The following is a 13,154-nucleotide window of genomic DNA, read 5'->3' on the forward strand; positions in this document are numbered from 1 at the left end:
TTTATTTGGATAAGGATTTAAACAGAAGTATGAATAACATGGTCTAATTTTGGTCAGTATTTCTATCAACTTTTAAAATGTAAAAAGTTGTTATTGTTACATAACGATAATAGTTGGACATATAGTATCGCAAAGTTTTTTTTGTAGTTATCATGTTCTTTAATATTGTAGAACATACCATACTTTCGTTCTATCATCAATAGTTTCCGCAGCGCATGCGACGTAAGATGTTTTATTGCATTATTTTTACACCTTGGGTTACGTTACTAAAGTTTTGGTAAGGATTCCTTATCTTTTCTAGCAATAAATATAGCCTATTTTACTCAGGGTGAATGTAGCTTTCTAATGGTGAAAACAAAATTTTGAAATCGGCACAGTAGTTTTTGAGTTTATTCATTACAAACATACACAGTCGCGTAGCCAGGATTTGTGTATGGGGGGTGTTAAGAAGCATGCCCCCCCCCCCCCCCCCCCCCCCCGTATTAAAGGGGGTCCGGGGGTCCTCCCCCGGGAAAATTTGGATTTTAAGGTGTAAAATAGTGCTATTTTAGCAGTTTTCGGTACTTAAATTTAAATATTGTAATGGTAAAAATTTTATTAATTTTAATATGAAATTTGTTTGAGTGATGAATAAGAAATTAATTAAACCCCCCCCCCCCCCCCCATGGCTTAGCCCCTGAACATACACACACACAATAATTCAAATCTTTCCTCTTTATAATATTAGTTTATATAATTAATGTACAGCGGGACTGTAAGTTTGTTTGCAGGAAATCAATTAAAAAATTGCCAGACTAGTTATACAAATTATATTTCACTGCTATTAAATTACATAATTCATGCTGAAAGAACAACATAAGAACACATAAATGTGTTCGTTTCCGAGGTTAGATGTTACCTACTGCACATACTGCACGTGTTAATGAGACACTAAACTACAGTAAACTCGTGGAATATCATGTCAGTGTTAAGAAGGCTGCAAGTGTCCGCTCTACCACTCTGGTTCTGGGGTAGAGCGCCTGCCTTGTGACTTGTAGGACCCGGGTTCGCGCCCCGGCTCCTCCAAGGCGGATTGCCCAGACAAAATGGTGGCATTTTCTCTGGTAGGAATACAATCCCTTGTAACAAGTCAGGCTACCAAAGAAACGGTGGGTGGAACAGAAAAAAACCTTCCAGGTGGCTTCCAAATGGGGAGCCCGTTTCTTTTCTTGGGCTCCCCATGCGGTGGCCATTCCGGGGGTTTCTCCGGGGGAACGGAGTTTTGCAAAAAAAAAAAAAAAAAATAGTTTTTAGTAACTGTAGCATTATCATTCCAACATTTTATAAATAAAGCTCAAACAATCATTTAAAAATTTTTGCTTTTGTACAGAAATATTTTAATTAAGTGTTCATCAGTCTGTGAGTGGTTGTGTGTTCAACCATTTATCGGTATACATTTTCTTGAAGTATTATTGACGGTTAAATTCTATTCAGAAACATTTTTTGTAGTATTTTAGGAGTTTTTGACGAAAAAATATTTATAGGCACATGAATTGTATTCCTAAAAATATTATTTTTGTAAAACCACATAGTTTTCAATCAGGAATATATGTGTACGTATAAGTATAAATCCAGATGTAAATAAAATATTCTATTTATTTCAACATGAGCAAAGCCTTTGATACTTTCCAACATATGCGTGGTATATGTGTTTTAATTATCTTATAAATAGACGGTTTGCAGTCAAATTTGCAAATGCAATATCATGGTATTAGGTGTTCTGCAAAGTAGTAGTTTATCTAAATTACTCTTTAATATTTAACAAATGATATTCCAACTGGAATTAGAATTTTTCACGAAAAGATGCTGATGGAAAAATATATATGATTGGGAAATATGTTTGTGAAACTATTCAGCAAGATATTTCAACGGTCTGGATCTGATTTTCATTTTAACAAACGTCTCTGAATTACGATAGCATTTATTGTATATCCTTTAGTAAAAAAAATAATTTAGTTAATCAGAATTATCACACAGTAAGTAATGACATTAAACGTGGTGTCCTCTTTTAAGACCTTCGAGTTATATTGGATTTTTTTCACCAACATGTAGATAATGCTATTAGCAACACATGAAGATCTTTAGGTCTTATTAAATTTAAAACATTCTCTGCATCAAAAGATTTTAATTAGAAAAGAATTGAAAGTATGCAGAAAAAGTTCTTAAATTAATATTTAAAAATTTCAGTCATTTAAATTATTTTGAATATGCTACAGTCCTATATAACCTATTTGCGTGTTCTATTTATTAGACGTTCGATCAATGATGCATTTTTACTATAAACTTTTTATTACCATTTTTGTTGGTTCAAACTTAATGATTCTGTTTTGATTAAAAATTCCAACTTGCAATTACAGAATTAGTGACACTTTTAAAACCATCAGTAACTATAAAATGTGTAAAAAATTATAACTCCTTTTGAACAATCTACAAATATTCATTGGTAAAACTTTTGTAATCTACGTATTTATTTTGTATACACCATTTTAGTATCGGTTTAAGATTTTTGTGAAAACCAAAGTAACCAATTAGTTAACATGAACTTAATCAATCTTTATCTATTTGTGTGTTGTGTTGTTTCGTGTTGTGTCTCATTGATGTGTATCAGTGTATGTCTAGTGTTTTTGTTGTTATTTTATGTCATAATTCTTTTATACGTGCTGTAAGGCACAAAAAACTTAATTTCAATTATATCTGAAAGTTTTAATGAAGCAGGATAATATGCTACGCATAGTAATATTTTTTATTTTCTAATATAAAAAATACTTAAATTTCAACAGAGTATATTTTTGAAAGACTGCAAGCCTGTGCAAAGCCCACCAACATTCGATGTACGAGCCTATGTATCCCCTAGAGCGCCTGTGCTGCTTGCCCTGTGCCAACAAACTACACTACACAAAAATATTTCCCTCGCATTTCAGCATCTTAGAAACACATTTTGTAGACTTTAAATAATTTATTATAGACATTTATAACCTTAATATCCGAGTTATTTGTGTTCAGTAGCCCTATAATGAAAACATTCTATAAGAAAATCCTTGAATATTTGCGTTCGATTTGCTCTAATTATTCCAGTGTGCAAAAATGTAAATTCTATGAAGCTAGTTACATTACAATTTTACGAGTAAGGCCATTTTCCTCATTCCGTAGAATGTATAAGAAATTTTGGCAGAATGGAATACTAAGTACCACATGTGTTTTTTTAAATCGTAATAAGAATAAGTTCTACCTATAATGCATTTTTGGAAACATATCTTTCTTCTCGTCCGTGATCTGGAAGTGATTTGTTATTGCAACTATCACCGTCAACGTCAGATGTTAACTTGAAAAACAGCTAGAGGGTTGACAGCGTTACCTACCGAGTATGTACCTATTCTAAACACTACTTCGAGGGCAATGCTGCTGTAGGTACTCATTCCGTTTTGTCCTTTGGGCGTATGGTACTTTTCCGCCTTTTTCGAAGAGGCCAGGCGGAATAATGTCATTATGGTAGTCTTCCGATATGGCAGTCTTCTGTCGCCCCATTATGGAATTTTATTTTAAAAAATGCCCATATTTTTAAAATTCATTGAAGTGTACGTCCATCCACCAGAATGGCAGCACCGTGGTTACACATTTCCGTTCCATTACTCCTATCCTATGCCGTATACCGTGAGCTAAGATTTTGCACTTCAAGTATGATAATAAGTACGGGTAAGTCGGAGCACTGCTTGATATATACCTAATTATCGATATGTAATTATGCTTCATATTATTTCAAACGGCAAAGTCATGGGCCAAGTAAGTTTAACTACAAAAAACCTATTTTAATAGCAATTAACTTAAAACATTAAACATATTATAAAAAATAACAGAAGAACTAATTTTCCTTATGTTGTTAATATTTTATTTTAAGTATGGCATTATGCACATACTTTAAATAAATGCGTGAAAATAATTGGGAGTCATGCACGGAAATTTTTTAGAGATTGTTTCCAAGTAAAACGTTAATTCAAGAAAGAGAAATTTTCATAGTTTGCGTGTTTTCTAGCTACTGGATTTCTCTATATTCATTAAATAAGCAACTCTTTTACGAACCACTGAGCGTGAAAATCTTGCCTGAAAACAGGATGTCCATAAAAAAAATTGTCCCAGTTTCAATGGTATAACAGTTTAATCTAGACTACTAACAACAAACCATACATCAAATTGAAGGTAAACCAACTTAGTTTTTTCTTACAAAGGTTCAATATGTGCACCATTAGTTATACGGCACAAATCCAACCTAGAGTCCAATTCTTCCCACACCCTGGTTAACAAGTCCGGAGTAATGGAAGCAACAGCCTCTTCAATTCTGTGTCTCAACTCTGGAAAATCATTAGGTAGCGCCGGTACGTAGACACGATCTTTTATAAAGCCCCAAAGGAAAAAATAAAAATCTCATGGCGTTATGCCAGGTGAACGTGGAGGCCAGCGAAAAAGAAATCTTTGTTGTTTCGACCATCACGACCAATCCAACGGTCAGAGGAATTTGACGTTCAACCATTGACGTACAAAATTGATTATTCTTTCCTTTCAGCAGTTTCAAGGCACGATGCAATGAAAGTTGCGAAGAATCAAGTCACGGTGCTGAAGCAGTCCCTGCCTACCGTAATGAAATCTTTCGACCAGACGAAGCTGGCGAACACTCTTCGGCGGTGAAGGTTTGTTATCTCATCGCAGTTTCTTTCTAATTGCGGAAGGAGGGGGGGGGAGGGATATGGACTGTGTAATCAGGCTTCCAGAGCACGCCTTCCACGCACTGAATACAGCTCGAGCAATCTCGCCGCGGCCATCTTGCGAGCGAGCGTCTCTTGTTGCCGCTCGGCGGTTAAGTGCGCCGTCGGACAGGAATATGAGCGGAAGAGTGAATCCCCGACAGGTGACATCCTGTGCTTGTCCGCGTTCCGCATGACGCATGTGTCAAGTTCGCTGGGTTTTTTTTTTTAGGCAAACATGTTCCAGTTGCAATGGTATACTATACAAATTTTATTTAGACTATTTACATTTACATTTACAATAAATCATACTCATGGCCCCCACAAAGGGGAGGGGGGGGGGGCTGGGTGGACCCCGGGGTCCAGGGCCCGGGCCCAGCCTAATTTTATTTTTTTGTAACTATTTTAATTTCTATCTCAGTGTATGAAAAAAAAAAAATACATACTCGCTGTGGTTATTTTAAAGTAAAATAATTTTATAAATAAAGCTTAGTTTGAACTTATAAAATAGTAATCATAACTAAACCCTGTATTTTCAGGTTAAATAACATTCTAAAAGGAGTGTAGGTAAGAAATAACCATGCAATTATAATGTAGCAAGTGGCTGTGTAATTGGGGAGGGGGGGTGGTGTTTGTCTCCAATCCTTAATCGAATGTGGGGGCCGTGATCATACTTCAAATTGAAGGTAAAATAACCTAGTTTTTTTAACAAATGTTCAATGTGTGCACCTTTAGTTATACGGCATACATTCAACTTAAAAGAACAAATTTTTCCCACACTTCGGTTAACAAGTCCGGAATAATGGAAGCGTCCGTGGTAATGGCAAACCGTTAGGTAGCAGCGGAACGTAGACACGATCTTGTACAAAGCTCTATAAAGGAAAAAAAAAATCGCATGGTGTTATGTCAGGTGAACGTTTAGGTCAGCGAAAAAACCACTCTCGTGCAAAGAGATTCATTTGGGGAGGGGGGCTCCATCCTGTTACAGGTTCGCCCTCTAATAAATTGAAAAAGAGCCATTCTTTCAACATAGGTGGTGCTGCAAGCGAGAAAACAACAATGCAGTACTCGCGCATGCGTTTATCTAAAACTGTAACAGGAACTGACGGTTAATCAAAGTTTTATTGTATAGACCATGTTCTATCATTGCATTGTTAATGATATTGGAGTAAATATAGAACGACCCCCTCAAACACCATCTTGACAATGCGAATAGCATATTTGGCCCCCGATGTTCGCAAAAGTTAATATCTACGGGTGCATGTTGCCAGACGTGAGTACCGCCATCTTGATGACTTAGGCTGGTGGCTACTGCAGTTTCTGCATGCATGCGCATTTGACTTTCAAAAGTTTAATTTCCGTTATGTAATATGCGCTTATTTAATTGCATTTCAGGTCCGTTACAAAATGTCACTCTCAACGCGCCTAAAGAAGTACAACCTCAAAAATGTCTAGGGGAAAATCTCACAGGATCAACGTTGAGGCATTTACAAGCGACGCCTTTTCCCTAAAATGAATACTTTTCGTATATTTATCACGCTCTGAATTTTTTAAAAGAATTCTGCCTGAAGTCTCGTGTCTGATTTGCGAATTATATTTGCAGCATGATAACACACGAATTTGCTCTTTACCAAGGTTAGATGTTTAAAAATCTCTGGCGAGAACTAAAAGACTAGCTCACATTTTTTGTTTGTTTTAATTCTATTATAACGAAGTTTCTTACTAATTTTTTGCGGAATAAGTGCCTGACCAAGTTTTAATTAAAATAAAGGGAACATGTAGATAGAATGGATGATATAGTCTACAATCTTTTCAAAAAAGGGGGTTGTCTGTAAAGTCGGTTTACGGACGATAATTTTACGTGATAACGTCATAAGAAAACATTGATGAAAAATTGCATACGTTTGACGTGACAACGTCTAAAAAAATCGATGAACGCCCGCGGCTGCACGCACGAAAAAGTGTCCCGTTACGCACAAGGTTACGTTACGCTGTGTCCCATTACGCTCATTGTACGCTTGAGCCGCATCTATCTCTCTTCCACTCGATTGGCCTATGCGTCCGAGGAGAAGTAAGACAGCGACAGCACACAACTTACATCTACACGTGAACTGTTTCCTCGACTGGTTATAAAGTATAGTGAAAAATTAATGTGGTTTTCATTCCTTATTACAACAACAATTTCGGCACTAAAGGTTAATTATTCTTGCATTTTAAAAATCTGATTACTAGAATAATTTCAAGTATTTATTCTTTTATTATTTAAAAAAGTAGCATCTGTCGGCGAGTGCAGTAATAATAGGTTATGTTAGATATTTATTTACAGTTTATTTATATGAAAACTTCTTCATAATTATATTTAAACGAAAAGTTAATGTGGTTTTCATTGCTTATTACAACAATTTCGACAATAAACGTTAATTATTCTTGCAATTTAAAAATCTGATTACTAGTAAAATTTCAAGTATTTATTCTTTTATTATTAAAAAACAAGTATCATATGTCGGCGAGTGCAGTAGTAATAGGTTATGTTACAATTGACTAAAAAATTATGGTGATTCATATAATTGATGATAGATATTTGATTACAGTTTATTTATATGAAAACTTCTTCATAATTATACTTATTTAAACTTTATTGCTAAACGCCAGTTTTTTAAATTAATTATAAGTCATCTACACGTGAACTGTTTCGTCGACTGTTTATAAAGCGAAGTGAAAAGTTAATGTGGTTTTCATTGCTTATTACAGCAACAATTTCGTCAATAAAGGTTAATTTTAAAAATCTGATTACTAGTATAATTTCAAGTATTTATTCTTTTATTATTAAAATAAAAATGATTCAATTTTATTCATAAAAGTATGCAATCATTTCATCAATGTTTTGTTATGATGTCACATTAAACTATCGTCCGTAAACCGTATTTATATAACCAATTCTTTAACTTAAAAGTTCAACCATGAGAGCAGAGTGGCGCAGTGGAAGCGTGCTGGGCCCATAACCCAGAGGTCCGTGGATCGAAACCATGCTCTGCTAACAGATATTTTTTAATTTTAAAATATTATTTACAGTTTTTGCAAATTTAATTTAAATAATTTCTTTAAATATAATCACGAACAATTATTTAAAAAGTCCGCCTTAACCTTTTTGATATTATAGAAGATTTTCTCGCACGGTTGTTGGCCGGTTCTTGCTCACACGGCTCAGGTGGAACGTGACAATTTTTCGTGCGTGCAGCTGGCGTTCATCGATTTATAAGACGTTATCACGTCAAAAATATTTTCATCACGTTAGTGTTCATATAATCATTAGTCGCTACAGGGATTTTATACTTGATGAACTGCGAGCGGACAAGAACGAGATGTGGGCAGCAAACAGTTGGGATGTTCAGGAGATGAATCCAACCAGGCCAGTGTGACGTGGGCTTTCCTTTCCAAGTGCCGTTAGCCTTGTGTCGGCGCCTTTTCCGGCTTTACGACTGCGATACTGTATCAAGCCACCGATTGTACGGAACGCGTTTCGTCATGCAGTATACACTCGAGGTTCAAACGAGATACACAACACTGCTGTGTTTGAATGTGGCTCCAGTTGAAGGGTGCTTCATGTCCCGTTCCAGATCAATATTTTATATTTACGTTCCACGCGGTTTTAGATTAGCTGAACTTTCACCAAATAAAAACTTTTTTTTTTAGGTTTAAAGTCAGTTTACTGGCTGCTATGTGATATGATTTCTTTTCTTTCATAAAAAAAAATATTTAATTTAACAGGGATTTTTAATATCATCAGAATTTTTATCTTTTCAAAGGATAAATATAATTAATTGCCTTTAAACCCAACAGTTTTCAGTTATTTATTCCTCTCGTCTCTCCTTATACATACTGCACAAAAATGTTAAAAATTCAACTTGGCAGTCTAATTATGCAAAAAGTATGCACTATGTATGTATATGCATATTTTCATTTTGTTGAACTTGAAATTGAACCGTGCTAATCGTAAAAGTAAAATGATGACCTGAAACCAAGCGCGGCTCCAGAGGAAGGGCGCAGGGGGCGATAGCCCCTTCCGAGCCCAAATTTTACTTCTTATTTCTTTGTAGGGAATATTAATGTTAACGTGAATACTTTCGTTAATGTGCTAAACTCTTCTTTCAATCAAAATTTGTGCGAAAATACTAAATTTCAGTATTTGAGACCATATATTTTGTGAATATCCCAAGGGCAATGTCATGATTATTAACTGCATCCTCCTGTGTGTGATAGCCCTGCCCGAGAGGTCTTCCAGAAGTCGCCATTTCCTGAAATGGGACACATACACGTCTCTTTCCGTGACTCACCACGGAGTTGTTAGTCCACGGAGTGGGTATCTGTTCTAAAGTTGAAGTCACTCTGGTGAACATCTGACAGCCTCAGTTAGGAGTTTGTTGGATAGCTTGAAAGTAACTTGCTAGGAATGATTATTTTGAAAAGGCCATCATGAAATAAATGTTTTTTAATAAAGTTTTTAACAAATCATCAGCAAATAATTAGTTTTTAACATCATAATTTAAAAAATCAGTTGTTTTATCCAGATGTTAATCTTCCATGAATGACGAGTCTATTAACCCGTAAGTTGTCTATCATTAATCATATTAATTATTTGATTAATATAACGATTTAAGTTAAAAAAAACTAATAACCTTCAAAGTTTTAAATCAATTTGCAATTTCATATCATATATTGAATATAACGAATAAAGGAGTTATTTTCACTCATAAATAAATTTACGATTTATTTCCTGAATTCAGCCTATTTACTAATGAAACTATGATTATTCTCTACCAACCATAAATATACTATTTGTATGCTGCCCTGTCTCCACACAATGTCTAGACCGTCTGAATGCGAGACTCGTCTGTGACTGCACAAAGCCAATCAGTTATTTGTAACGGGGCTCTGAATGGGCCTGAAGTATATAGAAAAAGTGCTCCTAGAGGCTGCGATCCCATTTGCTCCGCTTATCGGCGAACAGTTCATTTTTAGGCGGGATAATGCACGTCCGCTTACCTTAAGAATCGTCACCGAATACTTTTATCACGTGGAGATTACAGTTTTGGACTGTTCGATAGGGAATTCATGGTATAATTTAGGGATACGTGTTAGGCATCGTCCTCCTTTTTCCCAAGTGACTTAAATCGTCTTCAAATAAGAATAACGAGGAAGATCTCATACAGTTCATTTTGAAGAAGGTTAATTAATGCGCGCCAGCTTACCACAAGAATCGTCACCGAATAATTGGATTACGTGGAGATTACAGTTTTGGACTGTTCGATAAAGCATTCGTGGTATAATTTAGGGAGACGTGTTAGGCATCGTCCTCTTTTTTCCCAAGTGACTTAAATCAAATCTCAAATCGAGTTCAAAACCATGCGATGAAAATAAACATCAGTATCTCTCTGTAGAGTGCTTTAAGGCCCCCGCAGAAGTAAATGGACAAGGTCTAGGGCTGCCACTGGTTCCGGCAGTGGTGTCTGTCTGTCAGTGTGTCGGAGGAAATGCTCTACTGTCAAGAGGCAGTGGCTGTAGAGCCCCCGCAGGAGTAAATGGACATTCTCTAAGGCTGCCAGTGGTTCCGACAGTGGTGTCTGACAGTCAGTGTGTCGGAGGAAATGCTCTACTGTCGATAGGCAGTGGCTTTAGGGCCCCCACTGAGATATATGGACAAGGTCTAGGACTGCTAGTGGTTCCGTCAGTGGTGTCTGTCAGTCAGTGTGTCGGAGGAGATGCACTACTGTCGAGAGGTTAGACCAGCACGACGTGGAACTACGCCAGGTGCCAGGCGATTGCGCAAGCTGTGACGTCAGGGAGGTACCGGATGACGGCCGCCGCGAAGAAGAAGAGGAGGCGACCCGGAGCCCGGCAGGGGGATCCGGCGACCCACTGGCGGGGCAGGCCCCTGACACAGTTCGCTGACCGGGCGGCCCTTGCAGCCGATGAAGTTGCCTCACGGGCAGTCCGGGGCAACACCGCAGGCTGTGTCGCCATCGCAGCGGTCCTCCGACGGGCATCGAACCGCTAAGGCCCTGTTCCGAAAATGGCACGGGAAACGGATCCCCCAAGAACATTTCACCATCGCGTCTGTTGCTCCCGCGAGTAAATCCTTGTTAGTCCGTCTCCGCATGCTTGCCACTGTAAGATAAACTCTCTAACTTAAAACGATTGCCTGTTTTTTTTCTGGAATTACGTGTGTACACACAGACTATGATAAATATGATATTTACGTTATGTTATGAATATGGGCTAGGCAGTCCGGAAGTGTGAAATTATCTACTTAGGTAGAGTATTTACCTGAAAGTACCTTAATTACAAACCCGTTAATTATCCGGGTAAAGAACCAATATACTTAATAAATGGTCAAATGGCGAATTTTTAAATAACACGAAACATTCGTTTTCATCTGCATACAGCAAGATTTAGTAAACACTTAAAAACGTAATGAGTTTTTTTTTTTTAATTTTTATTATTGCCAAAGAGAGGAAAATAGGTTCGCCCAAAGCCCTGCAGTTTTGTACACAGATATTTCCAGCAGTCGGCCGTATGCACCTCAGAGCGATTATTTTTGAACTAATAAAAACCATAATTAATAGATAATTAAGAGAGTCACACATTTAAAATTCTTTGCGGGATATTGTGACCATGTTGGTTTAAATTGTGAATTTGATAAAAAAAAATATTTGCTGCTGCCGTGTGTACGGAATCATTTAAAAACTATATGAAAAATGTAAATAGTTATTAAATACAAATAAATAAATGACCATAATTCTTTAAACTTAGAAATTGTTGGCTCAAAAATATTTTATTATTAATATTAGTTGTAAACATTATTTTCCAAAAAAATTATTTAATATAATTTTTATCATTCGAGGCATGGCGGTGGCGAGAGTCTTTTGCCCGTAGACTAATTCGGAAATAAGTTATTTTAATTTTAAATATAATAACAAAAAATTAATCTCAAACTAGCTTACTTATTTTTTTGCAAAACTCCGTTCCCCCGGAGAAACCCCCGGAATGGCCACCGCATGGGGAGCCCAAGAAAAGAAACGGGCTCCCCATTTGGAAGCCACCTGGAAGGTTTTTTTCTGTTCCACCCACCGTTTCTTTGGTAGCCTGACTTGTTACAAGGGATTGTATTCCTACCAGAGAAAATGCCGCCATTTTGTCTGGGCAATCCGCCTTGGAGGAGCCGGGGCGCGAACCCGGGTCCTACAAGTCACAAGGCAGGCGCTCTACCCCAGAACCAGAGTGGTAGAGCGGTTACCTGCAGTCTTCTTAACACTGACATGATGTTTACTACAGTTTGGCATTCAGCATTTAATAATGCTTACTGTTGGAGTTTGATTTGGGTAGTTGTAAACCAATAATGAGAAATAAAATACAAAAATATGTACACAACAAGCAAAGAGTACGGAATTTAAACAACAAGGACAAAAATAACATTATAGTTAATAGTGTTATGTAGTAACATGTTTATTATTAAATTGTTTGATTGTTTTTGTGCTCTGTTAAAACAAATTTTTGGTTCTTTTTCGAAAAACTACCCTTAATGAGAAAAATTAATTTTTTAAAATTGATATTTTAATTACATATATAGAATAGTGTAATATATATATATATATCATTCAATTATGAAAGTATTTTAAGTTTTTTCTCGCATCCCTCGATTGATACAACCCGCAGCTAACCCCAACCCACTCCCAGCGGTTTCTTCCTTGTGATTGACGGCCGTCTGCAAGAGAATTCATAGCCTTATTTGGCCTGGCCATTCATGACACGTTTGCTTTCGCACTGAACGGGTGTTATGGGTGTCCATACAGACGATAACTTAGCGTTTTAACACACAGCTGGTCTCAGAATCTTTAAGCGAAATATGCATGCACCTACCCATCACTTCTTATTTGGAGACAGGCTATAATGTATAATATGCCACTATACGTTTGAATTGTATTTGAATAAGTTAACGGGGATTTGACCAACAAAAAACCGGAAATAAACAATAACATACCAAAATTTTGATGATACAAATAAACTGTAATGGCAGCCATTGAACCATACATACTTTGTAAACAATTTTGTGGATTCTAACCAGGAATCAGAAAAAAAAAGGGCTAATTTTGCAGGCTTATATCATGAAATATCAGTAGTCAGCTGTATTTCGCGAAACGTTGTGTGCCAAGATATTGACTCAAACATTTTTTTTATTATTATTTGGAGGAAGGTTAAACATGACGTTAGTTAGTTAAAGTGAATTACGGACATTTATAATTCCAGTAACTACGATCCCATTTGGCCTCTCCAATCCGAAAGAAAACCTCTCTCTAATCAAAAACCAACAATAAACACAAA

General features: G+C 36.5%; 1 non-coding gene across 1 annotated transcript; it reads left to right on the forward strand.

Annotated features, from left to right (window-relative positions):
• The first annotated feature begins 7,740 nt into the window (after window positions 1-7,740).
• Window positions 7,741-7,812, forward strand: Trnam-cau (transfer RNA methionine (anticodon CAU)). The gene has a single exon. It is a non-coding gene; the product is annotated as a tRNA-Met (tRNA).
• The last annotated feature ends 5,342 nt before the right edge of the window (window positions 7,813-13,154 follow it).

Source organism: Bacillus rossius, chromosome 7, assembly GCF_032445375.1.
Source record: "Bacillus rossius redtenbacheri isolate Brsri chromosome 7, Brsri_v3, whole genome shotgun sequence".
NCBI lineage: Eukaryota > Metazoa > Arthropoda > Insecta > Phasmatodea > Bacillidae > Bacillus > Bacillus rossius.